Source organism: Melospiza melodia, chromosome 3 (genome assembly GCF_035770615.1).
Source record: "Melospiza melodia melodia isolate bMelMel2 chromosome 3, bMelMel2.pri, whole genome shotgun sequence".
In the NCBI taxonomy this organism is placed as follows: domain Eukaryota; kingdom Metazoa; phylum Chordata; class Aves; order Passeriformes; family Passerellidae; genus Melospiza; species Melospiza melodia.
In genome coordinates, this window is record NC_086196.1 from 52,380,594 (window position 1) to 52,393,218 (window position 12,625).

Consider the following 12,625-nt stretch of genomic DNA (forward strand, 5'->3'; position numbering starts at 1 on the left):
CAAGTGGGAGATGGTTTCTTTACTTAGGCCCTCTTCAGCCTCGACTGGTCTGTACTGGATGAGATTGACTCCTTCCAATCCTTCCAAGCTGGCTAGGCATTGGGGATCTCTTGCCTTCCCCACACCTGTGAGGTTCCTATGACACGACTCAGCAGACACACATCTGTGTGCCTGCTCACTTGTGTGCTTAAAGGCTTCCTGCCTCAGTGGTGTCTATGTGGTTTATGTCCTGCAAAGCTCTGCTGTCATCTGAGCAGTGTCAGCATGCTCCCATCTCTAAGCTATGGGTCACATATGTTTTGAGCCTCCTTCCAGCCAAAACTGAGGATGTATCCCCTGCTTTGGCTCCTTACATGCCTGTGTTCCTTAGTTCATTTCCTTGGGGTATTGAGGTGAGACAGGGAGCAGGACTTGCCCAGGCTCTATGCTTGCCTCCAAGAGGTGGGAAATGACACTGTAGGTGAGATTTAGCTGCTGCTAACTGTTTGACAACAGTTTATGTTAGAGTTCTACTATTAGAGAAAATAAATGGCTGCACTAGAATGTATGGAACATGCATACCAATTATAGCAGGAAGTACCTTTTCTTGTGGAGCAAATGGTTCACTGGGTTTTGGGTTAGGAAAAATGATTGTTGCTGGACTCAAGGACAGCAGTCTCATGGGAACTGCTCTCTTATGGCAGAGTAGTAGAATGATTTTACTGTATTCAAAAAATTTCTATCCACTTAACACAAAATAGTTTTCCTTGCTACCAGCTTTGATTTTTTTTCCATGTCTGTAAAGTAAAAGTACTGAAACTGCACTGCAAGGCTTAAAATGACTTCTCTGCCTTCCTGGTGTGGAATGTCCTGTGTGCCACATGAGTGTGCTGGCTGCAGATTTTTTCTGTGTATTCATAAGGCATCCATATGGGCACCCTTGAGCTTTGTCCTGTGCCATCTTGTCTGGGTAACCTGATGTCATGAAATTCCTCCTACACTTTGTTCCTGCATCTGACTCTTCGCACCAGCTTAATTCTGTATCTGGTGCATGTAGCCTAGGTGCTGCGGCTCATGTTAATTGCTACCTTCTGACAAGGGCCTGTGTATCACAGAGGACATATTTCATTTGCTAGGGTCTTTTTTTGTCCTGATGGTTTGCCAAAAGGCCTTTGAAGTGAGATCTTCATAGCATTAAGAAAAAAAAAAAATTCAACCCCATAAGCAAAATGTGCAGATGCTTCTGGGTTACACGTATGAAATGATAAAATGCTTTGCCTCATATGAAGGAATTTCCTCAAGTCAAGCTTACAGAAGCCCAGGCATACAGAAACCCTCTGTTCGTTGACAGATACACATTGATTGAAGTTGGATGATGATAATATGCTATTTGTAGATACATCCTTTCTCGATATATCTTGTTACTTTGCTTTCCTGGTGAGGTAAGCCTGCAATAAATGCTGGGCACATTATTCTATCAAAATTAGTAGTTTCCATCATTCAAGTAGCTAGATTAGTGATTATACTTAACTGGCATTCTGATAGCTAAATCACATTAAGAACAGATTCTTAACAAGATTTCCTATTGCAATGATACCATAAACATATATAGAAAGTACAAGAGTAAGAAAACCCAAGCCCATTTCCCCTTAAAATATACAGATTTGGTCAATGTATAACATGAAAAATCAGTATCAGTATGTTAACTTTTTTTCTTTCTGAGACTATTTAAAGCAAATTCTTCAGTGAGTTTAAATTTGATTAAATGACATCTTCTTTTAAAGAATTATAAAAATTAAGTTAAAATTTGAACCTGAATTTTCTTTAATCATGAGAAAATTCTTCTGTCCATCAATCTTGATAATTGCTACCAGTGCTTTGTACACAGGCTGTACCCAAGGCTGTAAACCATTTGAATCATACGTGTGTCATAACTGCACTTGTCTAAAACTGTGATCAAGATTTTCAAGCAGCTGTTTTGATTAAAAATGAAATACTTTTGAGGTGTCTATGATGAAGAAGATCTAAAACATGTGAGGTGAATGTAACCAGAGCAGGGAGGGGTTACCACACAACATGCAAGAGTTAGTCCTTGTGGTGTAAATCACAGAGTGGTGGATCTTCTAAAATTGTCTCTTTTGCACAGGCAAATCCAAACTGTGTAAAGTGTAAGGCTGTCCCAGAAGTTTCTACTTTGATGAGCTTTCACCATAATCCCAGTATCTTGCTGGCTTGCTGTCTGCACTGCGGGCTCCAGGGCCTCCGCACTCCATGAACTGGGCAGCTGCTCCGTGCTTGCTGCTTCAGCCTGGGGGACTCTCTCACACTTCCAGCTGTGGCAGCTGCTAGGAAACCAGTAGATCATGAGATGAACATCTTGATAAAAGGAGCTGGAGGAGTTCTCTCTCGCCCACTGCCTGCTAACTCTGGCAGCAGCCAGTGTGCTTGGGCTTTGGGAGGCTTGTTCCTCCCTCCTGGAGTGCAGTGTACTGCAGGCCTGTTGTAGCAAATTATGAGTCCTGACCAGCTGCCCTAGGAACCACCACATTCAGCCAAGTAAGTTGGATACTCTGGAAAAAACTACTGTTCAGATGATGACATGTGTTGACATGAACCATTCTTTGCTATGCTAAAAAAAAAAAAAAAAAAAAAAAACAAATCAGAAAATTTAGCATTACTTGTGAGTTGCATCTCATTTTCATGCCTGCTATTTGGGGGTGTGTTTAACTGCTGTGTTCTCTCTGTATCTGCAGCACAGGGGTAGGAGATCTGAGAATGTAACCTGAGATCATACAAAACTGCAGTGGAAAATTTTGGGAGCCTAGATTATATGAGGTGACAGCACTTGAAACAAGTCACAACCAGACATAAACAAGCACTTGTGGTGGCTTGTGTCCACCGGGTTTTCTACCATATCTATGTCTCCAGAAGCTCCGCTTGTCCTTGGAGTGACAGGGGTGCTGGTTGCTTGCAGGGGTCTGTCAGGAGCTGGCAGAGGTGGTTCAGTGCTTCAGCCCCAACCTCCTGGTACCTACAAGTCTGAATGGGCTGCAGACCCCAATGAAGTTTTGGGTTATTTCTAAGTGTAGTTAAAAAAAATATCCCTGAGCACTGTAAAGGACACAGCTGGGCTGCAGCAGCTTTCCATGCAAACACATTATCTTATTTAATGGCTGTGAGCACTCCTTGTAATAGATGGGTGTGTGACAGGAAGAAAATGATTTAACAGTATTCTTCTGGACCAATGTTAAACAGAAAGTGAAGTTTTTTTAGCAACTAAAATATGTGTTGCTGAAGAGACAAAAAACACTTCCAGCATTTATCCTGCAGCCAAATGTAAAATAAAGATATATTGTTCTTTTATGTAAGGGTAAATTGTTTCTGTGTAGATAGTGGTCAATTTTGCAAAAACATCAAAAAGATTTTTAATGTATAATTTTAAAATTGAAAGTTCTTTGAGGCATTAAAATGGCAGACACTGATCTGTACTCCCCTAAATATAAATATTATAGATAAAACAGTTATTAATGATTTAGAACTATAGGGATTTCTTAAATTTAGTGTTGTTTTTTAGCATGCATTTCAAATTCAACTTCACACTGTGTGTGTGCATGTATGTCATTGCCCTCTACTGGACAGATCTAGAGCAATTTTTTGAGCAACGCTGCCAGTGTGCTTGAAGTCTGTGGCTGTTACTTCACCACAATCACAAGAGGGATGCCTTCACACTCCCAAGTACTAAACAAACATATGGAAATATCTCTGTAAGGTGGGTAGGTTTGTCTTTGTGTTTTGTGTTTAAGCAATAGTTCTTAATTTTTAATTTGCAGAAAACTCTGATGTTTCGAGATCTGTGTTTATTTCGTGGAAAATTGTGCAAGATAAGACTGCTTATCCTTATTAAGAGCAATCATGTATACGGGATGGATGTGAAAAATTCTTTTTTGCCTTGGTAAAATCTCCCAAACATTTCATAAAATGCAAGGATTCAGAAAATTACATTAGCAGTGAAAACAGAACTGTAATGGGCAATGTACTTGTGTTGTAGTTCATGGCTAGGTCAATGTCATGTATTCTAATCCTTAAAATTTTTTTTGGATTAAATTTTAAAGTGAACAGGATTAAGATGGGTAAACAATTAAAACCAACTGTCTCACTGTTTTCATATTGCAGTTGGGGGACTTGATCCAAAGCCCCTGTTCACTGGCAGCTTGGGCAGGATCAGGATAAGCTCTTTTAAGGTTAGTTTTTTTTTTTTTTTGTTTTTTTGTTTTTTTTTTTTTTTTGCTTTATTGGTATCTGAGTTTCTGCTGTTAACAGGACCTTGCCTGAAGGTGGTGTCATTTGATACTGAGCAGGACAACTCTGGTGCCTTGAGGGTTTGGGTTTCTGGGGAAGGAGAGGTGCAAAATAATCACACATTGCACCTCCTATTTAGTGAGGGCTGCTGCAACACGCAGCTTTTTATGCAAGACAGGAAGGATTGGTTTGGTAGGAGTGGAAGGAAGGTGACAGCTGCCACTTGGGAGGGTATCTTGTCTGGGGATGCTCTTCCCTCATCTGCTCCCCCAGTTGATAGCTGTTCTCTTCTGTGGCTAGATGGGCATCTGTACACACTGAATGGAGAGGAAAATATTGCTGCTGTCTCCAAAGACAGTAGAGTTGAATTTTTAGTGCAGTTCCACATAGAGAATGTTTGGTTGAACAGAAGTAAAGATGAAAATACAGGTACTACATGATATAAAAGGAACTAAAGTTGGGAGGGTGGCAGGCAAAGAGGGAAGCCCCAGGCTTGCTCTGTGAGGACCTAGTAGTGGAATTCCATGAGGTCTTAGGCCTCCAGCAAGTGATGTTTTGATGTTTGACCTCTGGCACAAAAGTTGTGCGTAATGGTGAATGATCACAGAAATTTGAGAGATGCTGTAAACACAGAGGAGGGTTGGACTGTCACACAGAGAAAAATGTACTGTCTTGAGGGCTTCAGTAGCAGTAGAAATGGGGAAAGATTTAGTATGTAAAGTGCAACATCATATTTGAAGGGTTTTTTTGGTTCTTTTCTCATAAAGTAGATATGTGACAGATACAGGTCTACAGGCATAACTGTCTGAGATATGGCAGTTAGCATAGTTCATTTTAAAGCAGAATTTGATTTTAATAAATATAATGGCATTCTGCTGACAAACCACCATGACTAGGTTTGTAGCAAATTTTAGGACTAGTCTTTGGTCAGCAATGATATCTTTTGAGTCATGTGATTTTGTGCATGTCCTCTTTAATTAATCTTCTTCAGTTATGAGCACCATACATAGTAGTAAGGAAAAGGGAGATTCAATATCTCACTGATAGAGATACAGTAAAATGATACGCAGAATGGAAACTTTACCTGGACTTTGCACAATCTTTGCTATTTTCTCGGAAGTGTTTTAGAACAGCACTGTGCTCTTATGGCTGGAACACTAAGAGGCAGTATGAAATGAGACCTGAAGGGAAGCAAACCTGCACTGAGTCACCTGTGAAGTGACATGCAGATGTTTTTCAGTTTCCTTATGCACACATTTCGTCAGAACTTGTATACGTTAAGATATCTATCACTGTGCATTTAGTATTATCTAAACAGAAACATCTAAGCAGAGCTTAATCTCCTTGACATTTCAGAAACAACTTTTTTTGCTTACATTTTAGAGTGTGATGAATTTGGATGTTCAATAAAACAAATTAGCATAATGGTTTGCATACAGGATATGGATCTTTTGACAAGGTATCAGATTATAAATGAAACTCATCTGCATCTAGCCAGGAGGCACTATGTTTGCTTATATAACCTGACTCCCTCACTATCAGTGCTCTAGCCCTTACCATGTTATGCCATTGAGAGGCAGAATAGCTTGAATCAGTCATGAACTGTTTTTAGCTTATATTTAGCAGGGGATAGTGTCAAAAGGAAAGAGGAAATTAAGGGTAAGAGAAAAAGTTTTCTATCTAATTTAAATGTTTGAATGCTATATGGTCATTATTAGAGGTAGGCAAGAGCTAATAGGGAGTGATTTTTATCAAAATTCACCATGATGTGTATACAGTTGGGGTTGATGCTGGAATCTGGAAGAGATTTACTACATAATCTTGATTTATTTATTTTTTTTTTTTTTTAGTCATACCAGCAGTGGATGCTGAAGTGATTAGGGAGCTTGTAAACTAGTGAAATGATTTCAGTACCCTACACTTTGAATGATTTGTCAGAAGGCAGAGATGAGTGCTCTATAGGTTCTGAAACTGGAAGGTGCCTCTAAAGGTGAAGTGGAGAGCAGGAGGGCAAGTAAAGGCTAAAAACATACTGAACAGCAGAGATAATTTCTGTAGATAGAAATGTGATGTTAAAACTGTGACAAGCTGATGGCTATTGACATATGAACACAAAGTACATGGAAGGATCTTCTTTTTTGGTGACTCCCATTGCTGGCCCAGAAAACCAAGCTAAATAATTTCCACCTGTCATAAATGGGAGATGATAAGCCTAGGAATGTTCTCAGTACATCAGAGTTAAGTTCATGAAGTGTGGGAAAATTTTTTAAAAAATTTACTACCTACATGCCTGACAAAGTTCATTTAAGATCTATTGATGAACAGAAGATATGTTAAATAATTTAAAGATAACTTACCAATTTCACTAGAAAACATGATGCCTTTTTTCTCACTTCATGGACTGAGTGAACAAACATGCAACTACATCCTTGCTGCTAGAATTTCGGAAGGAAAATAATTGGGATTCAAAAGTAGAGCTTCAGAGGATGTTGGCGAAGCCACATAGCAAGAGCAATTAGGAATGGAGCTGTCTCAGAAAGGAAACAGAGTTTCAGACACCAGTGGAGGCTATCCAGACAAAAGTGTCCTTCGTGCTGTGAGGCTGGGCTGGATCTAAAGCCAGCAGAGATGGTGAGGGTTCTGGCTGCAGCTCAAGAGTGGTTTCAGGGTACTGGACGTGGTATGGTTTCAGGGTATGGAGGTTGAAATATGTGCAGGTTATCATTTTTGAGAGGTGACTAAACACAGAAGGCAACTGGTTATTAAAGCACTTGGCAGTTTGTTGAAGGATAGCTGCAAACATCTAGAAATGACAGGGACTTCAATTAAACCATGCAACATCTTAACTAAAGTTTGAAAATACAATTCTGCCACCTAAACTTTGTGTTCCTTAGGCTCCATTCACAGAAGTCTTGCTTCTTCCAGTCTAGAAAATACAGTAGCCTGCCTGATGGAGGAAGACCATAAGGGATCAGTGTATATAAAGGACTATAAACTCTTTAATTTTGACCAAATAATACAGTGTCTGTTTGCTGTGAGAAATTCAGTCATGAGTATACTGGGAAAGATTTTTCTGTCTGTCTCACATGTACTAGCAAGGGATATCACTATCTATTTGAAACATCTCTGATTTTGTAAAAGCATTATTCTAACCAGTGTTAGTTTGTTTTCTTATTTTTCTAAATCGGTCTATGGCAACTCAAGTTCATGGTTGAGTAAAATATTAATGTTAAGAAGAGAACATGCTCAAGTGGTAGGTCCATGTAATCTTCATTAAGTCTATGCTATGAATGCCAAGAAATCAGAGTCACTTCAAATAATTTAGATTAGGGTCTCTTTGAACTGTGTGGCTTGTTTCAAAGCCAATATCCTGCTTTTACTATGAGCAAGGAAATCCTGCTGATGTTAGTACAATTCCAGGCATGCTTGCCAGGATGTCAGCAAGAAAGCCTTTTGCATTGACTTGGACTGGAGAACACTATTTGTCTTGCCTCTGCAGTTCCAGGACTCTGAAACTTGCCCTGTTTCTTGGATCAAAGATTTGGTGGTCTTGCAGTCACACCGGGGAAGAAACTTGTTCAACAGGATTTTGGGTGGGACCAACCATATATGCCATGCAGGACTGAAAAGCTGGAGTGGCGAAAGGAGCTTTTAGTTTTTCTTTTCTTAGATGAAAAGTCAGCAGGGCCATTATTTCAGGTGCTGCTGGAATTCTGTTCAAATACTGTAAAAAGAGTGCCTTGAAGATTTTGTTGTTGTGTAAAACAGGAGAGAAAAGCCACTTGGTTAACGCGCTGGACCTGTGCATCAAAAGGAACGTGAGTGTCCTTATCCCTGCTTCACAGCTCAAGGACATGAAGCTTAGGGAAGTAAGCCTGGCTTTCCCAAGATCATGCATCACAGGGAACTGGATGGAGTAGTAGAACTACTTTTTTTTTGCCCTGAAGAAACATCCAGGTCTCCTAGAGAGTAAGGCTGAGGCAGCAGCCTAGTGTCACTAGGTTCTTTTAAAAATACTGAAACTTCCTTCACCAAAGACCTGACCAAATCAAGCTGTTTTGAAATGAACACTTGGAGTTTAGTTAGAATACTGTGAGTCAATCTAGAATTGCAGCTACTAAGTAAGTGTATGTCAGAATACAGCTAGATTTTCTTTTTCCCCTAAATTGAAATTAGCTGGAAAAGACTAAAGCCAGTAGCAAATTTCCACTTTGTTCTTCCAAAATATTTAATTTATGAAAAATCTGTGAGGAAAAGAGGGAAGGGTAATAGCTGTACATGAACTTATGTTTTTTCATCTGTTGTAATTTTGGAGTGATTTTGCATTCTGTTTGACTATGAATTAAAATTTAAAATAAAGTTGCAGCATTGGTGTCAGCGATAGTTATAGCTCTAGTGCCCTGTTCTTAGACATTATTTTCTCACCTATTTGGATTTTGAGTGTTTAGGGTCTTCATGTTCTGCATCAACAGATTTCAGATGAGGAACTGGGTGCAGCATTTTCCAGTAAAATCTGTAATGATTTCTTTTGTTTGATTTTTATTTTGGTAGTATGCTTATCTATTCAAAAGTTAAGGTTCCCATAGCAATGTTAGCATGGCCACACTGCACATATGCAGCATTTCCAATAACTGTTAATTTATTCTTGCTCTGTATCTTGAATGTTGCTGAATTACTGTTGCTGTGGGAACCTAAACTTTTGAGCCTTCTGACTTCTTTGCCTAGCTTAATGCCCATTGAACTTCTTTCTTTATTTCTTGACAGCTGTATATGTTAGAAAACAGTGGTCAGTCAAAACAGATTTTGAATGTGTTTTCAAGTAAGCAGTTTTAAATTTAAATTTTTGTCTAAGGTAGTTACCCTAGAACAAACAGCACAATAGCTGCACAGTCTGGGGTATGCCTCCAGTTCCTTCAGAAATCAAGTGCTGCTACAGCTGCTGGTATATTCCTCTACCCACATTTACCTCAACAGGCAGGGTTCTTTGAGTATAGATCAGGGCCACCTTTGGCAGCAATTCCTGACCATGTGAGTGGGGACAAGGCATTCAATGACATGGATATTATTTTCAAGTCATGTGATGAGGTTCATCTACCAGTAATAATATTTTTAGCATGCTCTGAAAATCACTTGATGTACTTATAATTAATTTTATTGACTCCTCTCAAAATGATTTAGGGGAATTACTAACCAGAGTTACTGTAGGTGATTGCAGGTTCTTCTTGAAATGAAACAGTAGGGGTCTCCAGTTGTGCAATGACAACTTCTGCACTGCTCCTTTCAAAAGCATGATGATTTAAGGATTTGCCTGCATGAGGAAAATTGATTGGCAGGACTGTTCCCTTCTAACTATGAGGGTATAATTTAGCTGTTCTAGAATAACTCCCACATGTGGATGAAATATTCCAAAATAAAAATGATTTTATTCTATAACTATTATTTCACTTTGGGAATGGAGCAATTATCCCAGAATAAAATAATCACCCTACTTCCAGAGCAGAATAATTATTACAGAATCAGAGTTGCTTATTTTGGACTAGTGCATGAGCACTGAGGAGCTGTTAGGAAGAAGTTGTTTTACTATATTTGCCCTCCCTAGAGCTAACAGGCAAGTGAATCCTGCTGGTCATACTGTACAGCTGATGGCCTTGGAGGTGTGTTGGGGAACATATATGTGCTGCAAAGAAGGGTCTTCAGTCATATAACCTGAAATTCCAGGTTAAAAATCCATCTTGGTCTAAAAGGGTGTTTTTAAAGGTTGTGCAGGTGATTCCACGATAGTTGATTTAAATAATGTGTCCATTACTAATTGGACACAAGGGTCTGGGTGATTTTTGATACTGGAAGCCTCAGTGGTGGGACTTATCCAGGGCCAAAGGGCTGGAGAGTGGAGCTGCTCAAGCGAGACTGAAGCTGTGCCTGTAGGAGGTTTGTAAGGCAGTGCAGGGGAATACCAAGGGGATGGGTGAGTTTGCTCTTTGCTAGGGTGTTCAGATCAGGATGTCTTGGACCCTGCTCTTTCCCTGGCCAAACCAGGCTGTTCCTCCCAGGAGAGGATGAGTGGTGGGGTCCTGTGGGAGCCAGGTCAGAGGTGCTGGCCCGTGGCAGGTGCAGGAAGCCTCGGGATGCCAGCGTCTGGAGGGAACTTGACATACTTCCAGAGTCAGTGCAGTTCACTGGTGACGACATACAATTGCTGTCACCTAGGAAATGAAACATGTTCCCATGGCAACCCCAAGGCTGCGTTATTACTCAGCTTCAGAATGTTGACAGTTGGAAAAAGGCCTCTTCAGATATCACCCCCCGCCCACCCCAAGGGTTTTTTTCCTCCTTAATAAATGCACTTTATTATTTAATCTGAAACAGTCAGGAGAAAGGCATATATTTAACTCAAGATACTTCATGGAAATAAACCTTTAGAAGAAAAAAAGGCAAGATGCTTTAGATACTTAAAAACTCCACTGTCTCCTAAAATAGTTCCAGATCCTGTGAAGGTAATTTTAATGAAGTGTATGGCACTTCAGTTGGTTTAAATCATCAGTCATCTTCTGGATTTTTTTTTTTTCTTTCACATAGTTTGAATCACTCTGAAAGTCTCCAACTGTAAACTGTAGCTTTGTTTTGTAACCATATAAACAACCTGGGAATTGAAACCTTCATTTTACAGTAGTATGAATGGAGATGCATTTGCTGGATGCTGCCTTCAGCATTTCTTCAATATTTTTATCCATTTTTTTATCCTGGCCTGGTTATATGTGCCCTGCCTCTGGAGGACATTAGACATCAGACTTGCTTGCAAAGTTTGTTTCCCTGTGGTGCTGGTAACACAGACAAACCATTCACCTGAGACCACATCTGTGTTAGGTTTTGCACTGTGCCAACTGCAATGTGCCCCTTCTTACTCTGTCTTCATTCTCTTGTTTATATAGCAAAGTATATCTTGGCTTGCTTTTTTTTTTATTATTTTCACTTATCCCTTGCCTGCTTGGTCACTAGTATTAGGAAGATCTCATTCTTCACCATTTCAACCTATTTTCCATTACTTGGTAGGTTTGCATCTTACTCTTAGTATCCACCTCCAGGTAGTTATTCATCCAGCTTAACACAAGTCCTCATAATCTGAGGAAATACAATTTTGGAATTTATGCCCTGGGTACCTCTGACTTGGAGATGTTCCAGACTTACTTCACATTCAAGTCCCGGACATCCTCGATCTATCTGATTTTTACTAATAGAGTTTGATTGAGGTAACTGTTTTAATTGTAGAAATGTGTTGTGCGGTTTTTCTTTATATTTCCAGTTAATTTTAAAGGGAGACCTGTTATGATCCTTCTGTCCAAGGTCATATTCTATATTTAGATTTTTTAATAATGTCTTTATTACTCACTGAAAGCAAATAGAAATTTGCTTTTCTTAGTGCATTGAATAGCTGAAGAGGTTAGAGTGGCTGATTGTATCTGTCATCTTTAGCTCCTTAATTGTATGAGAAAAAGGTTGATCATTGTTAATATTATTACTCCTTGCTAATGCTGTTGAACAAAATCTATCATTTTACTGTGATATGTTTTTATTTCACTGTAAAATACTGAAATTCAGCTTCTGTTGTAGTCTGGAAGAAAGCAATCCAGAATAGCTCATGATCATCTGTTCACTGAAATTTTCTGCGTTCAGTGTAACTATTACAGTTTACATGTAGTTCCACTTCATTCTGGATCAACTAGGAATCAGTAATAAATACATGAACAAAAGTAGATGGTGATTCCTCTACATTAAGAAACTTACGTGAACTGTTGCAGTGTTTCACTGTTTTTGCTAAAACTACACCTTAAACTGGTAAAGGACTTTTCTCTTGAAGTGTGAGCAACCTTTTACCTGGAGAGGCAAAGGCTTTTCAGTACTTAGCTCACAGTTAACTCTGCTCATAAGGTTGATATTGGCAACACTTCCATCAGCTGCTGATTTGGGAGGTGCTGGCTAACCTAACCACTGCCAGGTAAACTTTTGGCTGTGACTCAAGTCAGCTGAGATGCTGTGAGACTGTAGAGATGGAATGGCAGGTTAGTCACAAGGCCCACTGAGATGGATTAAACCTTTGCAAAGAATGTAGAAAATCTTGCCCCAGAATCTGGTTGTATTTCCATACCCCAACGCTCAGGGATGATTTTAAATAGATGTTAGGTTTCTAACTGTCTCTGGAGATGTCCTGGTCTACTGGTGCCTGCTAAGCTTTCTCTGTCCCACTGATCAGAACTTCATGAGAAGGTGGAATCATGATGCAATAAAAATAAGAACAGCATGGATGCAAGGTGCATTACCCTTTGGCAGGGATATAAATACAGATATCTGC